General features: G+C 39.5%; 1 non-coding gene across 1 annotated transcript; it reads right to left on the reverse strand.

The window, feature by feature from the left end:
* Positions 1–6,718: 6,718 nt before the first annotated feature.
* Positions 6,719–6,824, reverse strand: LOC123613095 (U6 spliceosomal RNA). Its single transcript, XR_006720445.1, has one exon. It is a non-coding gene; the product is annotated as a U6 spliceosomal RNA (small nuclear RNA).
* Between the last annotated feature and the right edge of the window lie 273 nt (positions 6,825–7,097).

The following is a 7,097-nucleotide window of genomic DNA, read 5'->3' on the forward strand; positions in this document are numbered from 1 at the left end:
TTAAGTCAGCTTTTTATAATGAATTGTTATGAGAAATCTGGGGGCAGGAGCTGGCTTCTGCAAATAAACTTTGGCAGGAAAAATAAAGCCTCTGAGGTGTGAAAATTAAATCTCCTTCAACTTGTAGCCCCAGAATCGCGGTGGACCCGGATGCCACAGGCGCATCCCCCGGGTGTTGGCAGAAGCTTATCAACAGCACCTTTGGAAGAGCTTGAGAAATTAGTTCAAAAGTGTTTGAAGGAGTGAATAGTTTGATTATTCACCATTATATAGATTATATATTTGGCAGTTGTAACTGTTTCTGAGAGTACTGTTTTTAATTAAAAAAATATATACACACACACACATACATGCACATATATGTATATTCAAATTATAATTTTAAAATGCGTGTCAATAATTTAAAAACAAGAATTCACTGATCAAGCTGTCACTCGACTCTCAGAAGCCACAAATCACAGGCCGGTGGAACCCATGTCCACTGCCCCCTCCCCCTTGTTGGGTCTCCGCAGGCGGGAGACCGAGGGAAATGAGAAATGCGAAGCAGAGAGGGCAGTGCCGGGCGGCGGACTGCCGTGGGGTTTTTTGTAAAGAACAACCCCTCCCTCTACACCACAAGGGCTTATCTTTAAGCCTAGAAGCCAACAGCGATTTCTTCAAATTAGGCCACTGGTCACCATCGTGGCTTCAATAAAATTAATGAAATGACTAATTAGATGCAGAAAGTCATGCTATGGTTACACACTAAGGAGTGAAAACCCTGACCGTGTCTGCTTAGGAGGCTTATGGCCTAAAGGAAATACAAACAGACCTCAATTTCCTTTTTTCTCACTTGAGTGAATATATCTTACACTGTTCTGTCAAATCAGGAAGGCTCTGCCAGGGAGAATAAGCTCCTTTAATATGTATGCGGAAAGAAACCTGAAGAGTTAGCGCGGCGAACACAACAGAGTCACCTTTTCCAAAGGCTTGGAGGAACCCTACCAGGAAACAGCCTTGGAATAGAGGTTGCCCTGTCCTCTCATCCCTGGTCTTGGACCCAAAGTGTGTGCCACTTACCTAAAACATGGAGGACAGTCATCTTCGAGAGACAGAAAATTAATGGTTGTAAGCCCTCTAGAAAGATGTTTTATTTTATTTAGCCAAATGACTATTATTTTCATCGGGCAATCATGGTACTTCACATCTGTGGACTTAATACTGCAATACTCGTGCACCTGAAGGGAGAGGCTCCAGCTACATGAAGAGCCATATCTAATAAACCGTAATGCATTTCTCAGAGGGCAACCCTCTAATTTCAATCAGAATTGAGCCACTTGGTGCTTTTATGTGAATTACCAAGAGTGAAGTTGTACAGATTATGAATGAAAGAATTCATACATTTCTGAGAATAAACACTGACGGTATCTACAAGGATGGTTTCCCCTACATTGCTTTTGAGTGAAAATTGGGAGGTATTTGTTTTAAGAGCTTTGTTCACTTGTTTTCTGTGGGTTCCTGCCTTTCTGTCCCTGCTGTCTGGGAAAAGCTCCTGTGGTTTCCTCTACTCTCACACTCACAGTTATTCTGCCACCAGATGTGTGGGGTTTTCCCCACAATGACCAATACTCTGACACCAGCAGGATGTCCTACAATTCAATTCAGTTCTGACGTTGTCCACCTGCAGGTGGCGTGGATCTCGCAGGTTCGCAGGTTAAGGGCTCAGACTCACAGGAGTGCCCCCACTTCAGACAATTCAAGTCCCAGGTTGTCACCTGTACTTATGACCAACCAACCACCTGTAAATTAGAGTTCCCCAGACCCTCTTATTGGACTTGATAATTTGCTAGAAGTGCTCACGCAAGTCCAGGAAACACTTATTACATTTACTGGTTTATTATAAAGGATATAAGAAAGGATAGAGATGGGCAGTCAGATAAAGAGATACATAAGTCCAGGTATGGAAGGGTCCCAAGGGCAGAAGTTTCTGTCCCGGTGGATTTAGGGGACACCTCCGTCCTAGCATGTGGACATGCTCAGCAACACATCCTATACTTCAGGTACTTTAGGGATTTTTATGGACGCTGCACCAAGTAGGCATGATCAATCATTAACTTGATCTCCAGCCCCTCTCTTCTTTCTTGAGGATGGAGGATGGGACTGAAAGTTCCATGCTTCCAATCATGGCTTGATTTTTGTGAAGACCGGCCCCCATCCAGGAGCCACCCAGAGTCACCTCATTTGAACAAAAGACACTCCTATCATCCAGGAAATTCCAAGGGATTTAGGAGCTCTGTGTCAGAAACTGGGGTCAAAGACCAAATATGAGCAGGAACCAGGAGCAGAGACCAATATATATTTCTTATTATTTCATAGCTACCATGTCAGTTTCCTGAAGTTGAAGGCCAACAGCACATGGCCCATTTAGGGGTCTGTGCTAAATGTTTGTGCATGAAAGAAAGGATATATTAGGGCAAGGCACATCCTCACACATCTTCCTGTCAGGCTGCTTTAAGATTAGACAAGGCCAGGTGACCATCTGGGTGTCACCTGGGAAAACCTGCCGGAAAGCAAAAGCACTCTCAGATCATTGGATCTTCAGATTCAACCCCCAGAACATGTGTTGTTTTCTAGGCTTCTTTGAGCCTGTCCCCTCCCACCTGGGGCATGACTTGGAATAGCTTACTTTGGTCCTTGGATTTCAGCTTTGGCTTTGATCCTTGATCCACCTTCCCCCAGCTCTGTGCATCTTTTGCTTTTACCAAAGTCCTTTGATGGAAGAGGTCTGCTCCTATTGTCTGCTACTGTGTCTCAGCTACACACTTTGCTCCTCCTCAATTTTTTACTCTGAAAGCCTCACTTTTGTAACTCTGATTACCTTCAGTTTTGTAACTCTGGAGGAAAAAGGTGATCTCTCTGGAATGGAGACCCTCTTGTAGCCTTGTTAGTACCTCCTGGACACCTGCCACAGGTGCGGGACAAGTTGGGGCTGTTGCCATTGGGCTCCTGGCAGCAGTATTTTCCATGAAACTGGGTACTCCAGTTGATGTTACCTTTTTGGGTTCCAAAATAGAAAGAAATCAGAGAACAGGATAAAACGTACTTCAGGAAGAGAACTTTGAAAAATGCTTGAAAACACCAGAGTTCTGTATTGAAGTACATGATACAAATTGCTTGATTATTGTAAAGAGTGAATGTGACAAAAAATACTATGTGACACAAACATCTGGCTGTTCACATTATGGAATTAATGAGATTCAAAGTTTCCTTTGATAAAAAAGAATAACTCCCTCAGTGGCTTGTCATTGCATCTGAATATTCACATTTTTCTGTCCAGATGGCCTCTGTTCAAATGCAGCATTTTTTTTTCTGGGAGATACACATACAAATTAATTACCATCAGTGTATCAGATGCAGTGATACTGTGGACTAGCTGAACAGGCTTTGGGAAATCAAACATGGGTAAAAATGTTTTAAACACAAAGTGAGTTGAGAATGTTTTGGAGCTGTGTTGTCCAATGCAATGGACACTAGCCATGTGTGGTTTTTTTAAACCTAAATGCAAACTTAAATTACTTAAAATAAAATAAATAATTCAGTCCCTTAGTCACCTCAGCTACCTTTAAGAGTTGAGTAGCCACGTGTAGCTAGTGGCTACCATATTGGATGGTGCTGATACAGAACATTTCTATTATTACCGAAAGTTATTGGATAACTCTGGTCTAGAGTAAAGGGAACTTGATGGAGAAAGCATGTCTAAGTGGACTGTTTTTATGCTGTGCTTGGAATCCAAATAACCAGAAAAAAGTACTAAAAAAGAGGTGGGAGAGGTCATAGAAAAATAAGATCACACAAAATGGGGATGGCCGGGAGACCAAAGGGAAGCATTGTCTACTTCACAATTTTGCCTAGAGTCTTCGGAGTGTGTATTCTACTAGGGAAAGGCAGAATTGTCCAGCAAATCATCCCTGGGTTCAAATCCTGGCTCTGACAGTAGTAGCTGGGTAGCTGTGCATGTCATTTAACTCTTAATCTTTCATCATGTGTAAGATAGAGTTTATAATTCCTACCCTATGCCATTGTCAGGAAGAGAAAGATAATATACATGATCTGGTACATGGCAGGTACTCAAAGCTATTATATCTTAAAGCCCATTAGCCTGCCTTGGACCACTGACTGTGACTCACACATCTTTGTATCTGTCTCAGTGCCCAGCACGTAGTGGGTATTCCATAAACACTTGCTGGATTTAACTGAACTAGAGCATTCCCTATCTCTGTTTTTTACATTCTTGCTTTCACTATGAGTAAAGAGCCTGTGAAAGAAAGATGCTGCACGAAATCTGATGTTACTGGTATTGCAAGAGTAATTGACATGAAATAGAATCAGAAGACGACAATACTTTGGAAGCTAATCCTCTTAACTTAATGGAATTGAATTATTATAATTCATGAAATAGCACTTAAATGGTACTGCTTGGACAGTTACTGCTTGTTATTTATATTTGTTGAATTTTGAAATTTGCCTCCTGCACAGAATTGCTTAAGGGCACAAGTACAAAGAATTAATACATTAATTATCATAAATGAATCATTAAACAGCAGCAGTAGTTAACAACATAAGCTAATATATTAAGAAAAAGAATTTTTTTCAACAGTAGGCTTAGTGCTCCTCTGCTGGAAAAAGTTGATTAAAAGAGGAGCTGATTGGTAGAATAGCAGATGTGAAAATGGAATCTTGTGAGTTCATTTAATCCATTTCACTGCCTTCAAACCAATATGGGCAAATGACCCCTTATGGTAAAGCTCTTTATAAGGCTTTTGTAATCTTTTTTAGATCACTCATTGTAGTGATTTTTTTCTTTACAGACATCTAAGAAGACTGTTAATCTATTCCTAGGCACTAATGAGCAGCATCTGGGTTTTCACTTCTGAATCCGTAAAATTAAACCTTTTAAACTTTCAGATGTGAAGTTTTAAAATCTGGCTCCAAGGAGTCCAGACCCACTCAGGGTCTGGGAGGACAGAAAGAAGGACAGAATATGAGAATGTGAGAGTAGGCATGGGTCTGGACATCATCTTTCCAGTCCTAACCCTGCCCTCCCAACCCTGATTGAACTAGTACAGCCCAAATTTTATGTACTTAGTTTGCTTTATTTGGGTTTGAAAAAAAGCCCCAACAATTTAAAAATAACAATTTTGAAAATCATCAAGTTAGGTAATTATGAATTTTCTGTTCACTTAAGTCCTGCAGTTATCCACCCTTTATGCCAAATTCCACCTCCACATACTCTGATTCAGTGAATTTCCCAGGTACACTGACATTTTAAAAAATTTTGCCAGAGGATGTTAACTTGCAGCCAGGGCCGAGAACTAATTTTTAGTCCAACTGCATTGATCTCTTTTTAAGTAGAAATGAGTATAAGTTATGTCTCATTTTTTTTTTCTGCCAGAGATAGAGTTTTGCCCAGGAGAATTAATGTTCATGGAGATTATTTTATTCTTTCTTCTCATATTCCTACATAAATCAACATTCCCACCTTGACACCCACCAAGAATAACTGCTGACTCTCAAACCATCTCACTTCATTATTTAACTCTACTGATTTGTATCTGTTGTCAAGAAGAGATACGTTTCATTCAATTAAGAGGGTCTGTTTTTAATAAATCTGTAAGTACTCAGGTATGAATGTTAGTATTGATATTGCTAAAACAGTGTTAGAGTGTATTTTATCTTACATTTTTTTATGCCAAAATTGAACCAGTTATTGTACCTTGTACCCAGTAGTTTCACATTGAATGAGTAATTTCACCACTAGAACCAAGGTATTATTCTACTTACCTGTTACAACATGTGTAAACATTCAGGGGCTAGTCTCTACCACGTGCTGAGCTGGGTGTTTGCCATCATAGTAGGACCAAGATCACGTTAGCCAGGCCAGCATTCCAGGACCTTTTTCTTACCACATTCCTGCTCCAGTTAAGTGACTCCAAATTTGATAAATAGGCACCAGGGTGAATAAGGGAAATTGGTACAATCTACTGTTCCCAACAGCTATACATTGTGACTCAGTCAGAGGAACAGAATCTTTCTTCCTCCCTCCCTCCCCTCCCTTCCCTTTCTCTTTCTTCCTTCCTTCTTTCCTACCTTCCTTCCTCTTTTGAAAATATTCAAGGAAGCAGGAAAATATAGAAAATAATATCATAAACACTTATATACCTACCACCTAGTCTTGTCAAATCTTAGCATTTTTGCATATTGAATCCAGAACTTATTTTAAGAAACAGAAATTCACAAATAGAGTTGAAGTTACCTGTATAACCACCCGCCATTAACCCATTTTCCCTAGTGGCTTCCAAACTTTGATACACATAAGCATCACCTGGAGAAATTTAAGACTCCTGTTGCCCAGGTCTTGTTTCATACCAATTAAATTGAAGGCAGCCAGTCATTAATATTTTTTAAGATTCCCAGGCAATTATTACAATGTGCAAAGTCTGGGAAACATTGCCCTCCTCACCACTCCAAATGTAACTACTATTCTACATGATGTTTATGTTTTTCTACATATATGTATTCATAAACAATGTACAGTTTACATATTTTAAAAATACAAAAATTGTATGACAGTGTATGTTTTATATGAATTTCTTTTTTCTTTTTTATTGAAGTATTGTCAGTTTACAATGTTGTATCAATTTCTGGTGTACAGCATAGTATTTTAGTCAGTCATATATATACAAATATGGAACGCTTCACGAATTTGCGTGTCATCCTTGCGCAGGGCTATTCTAATCCTCTCTGTATCATTCCAGTTTTAGTTTATGTGCTACTGAAGCAAGCACTGACTTGCTTTTTATACTCAGTGTTATCTTTTTGAGGTTATCCACATTGATGCAAGTAGCTAGAATTTATTTGTTTGAATTGCTATATAGTACTCGACTTTTAAATAAAGCACATGTTATTTGTCCATTGCCCTATTAGTGGATATTTACAGTATGACTTTCTGTTGACGAATTTCATTCATTTATTCAGGTCTTTCTTTTTATATCTTACTGAAGACCTGTGCATCTTATGTTAGCTTTATTACCAGGTACCTTGAGTTTTTGTTACTGTAA

The sequence above is a fragment of the Camelus bactrianus genome, chromosome 1 (assembly GCF_048773025.1).
Source record: "Camelus bactrianus isolate YW-2024 breed Bactrian camel chromosome 1, ASM4877302v1, whole genome shotgun sequence".
NCBI classification, from domain to species: Eukaryota; Metazoa; Chordata; class Mammalia; order Artiodactyla; family Camelidae; genus Camelus; species Camelus bactrianus.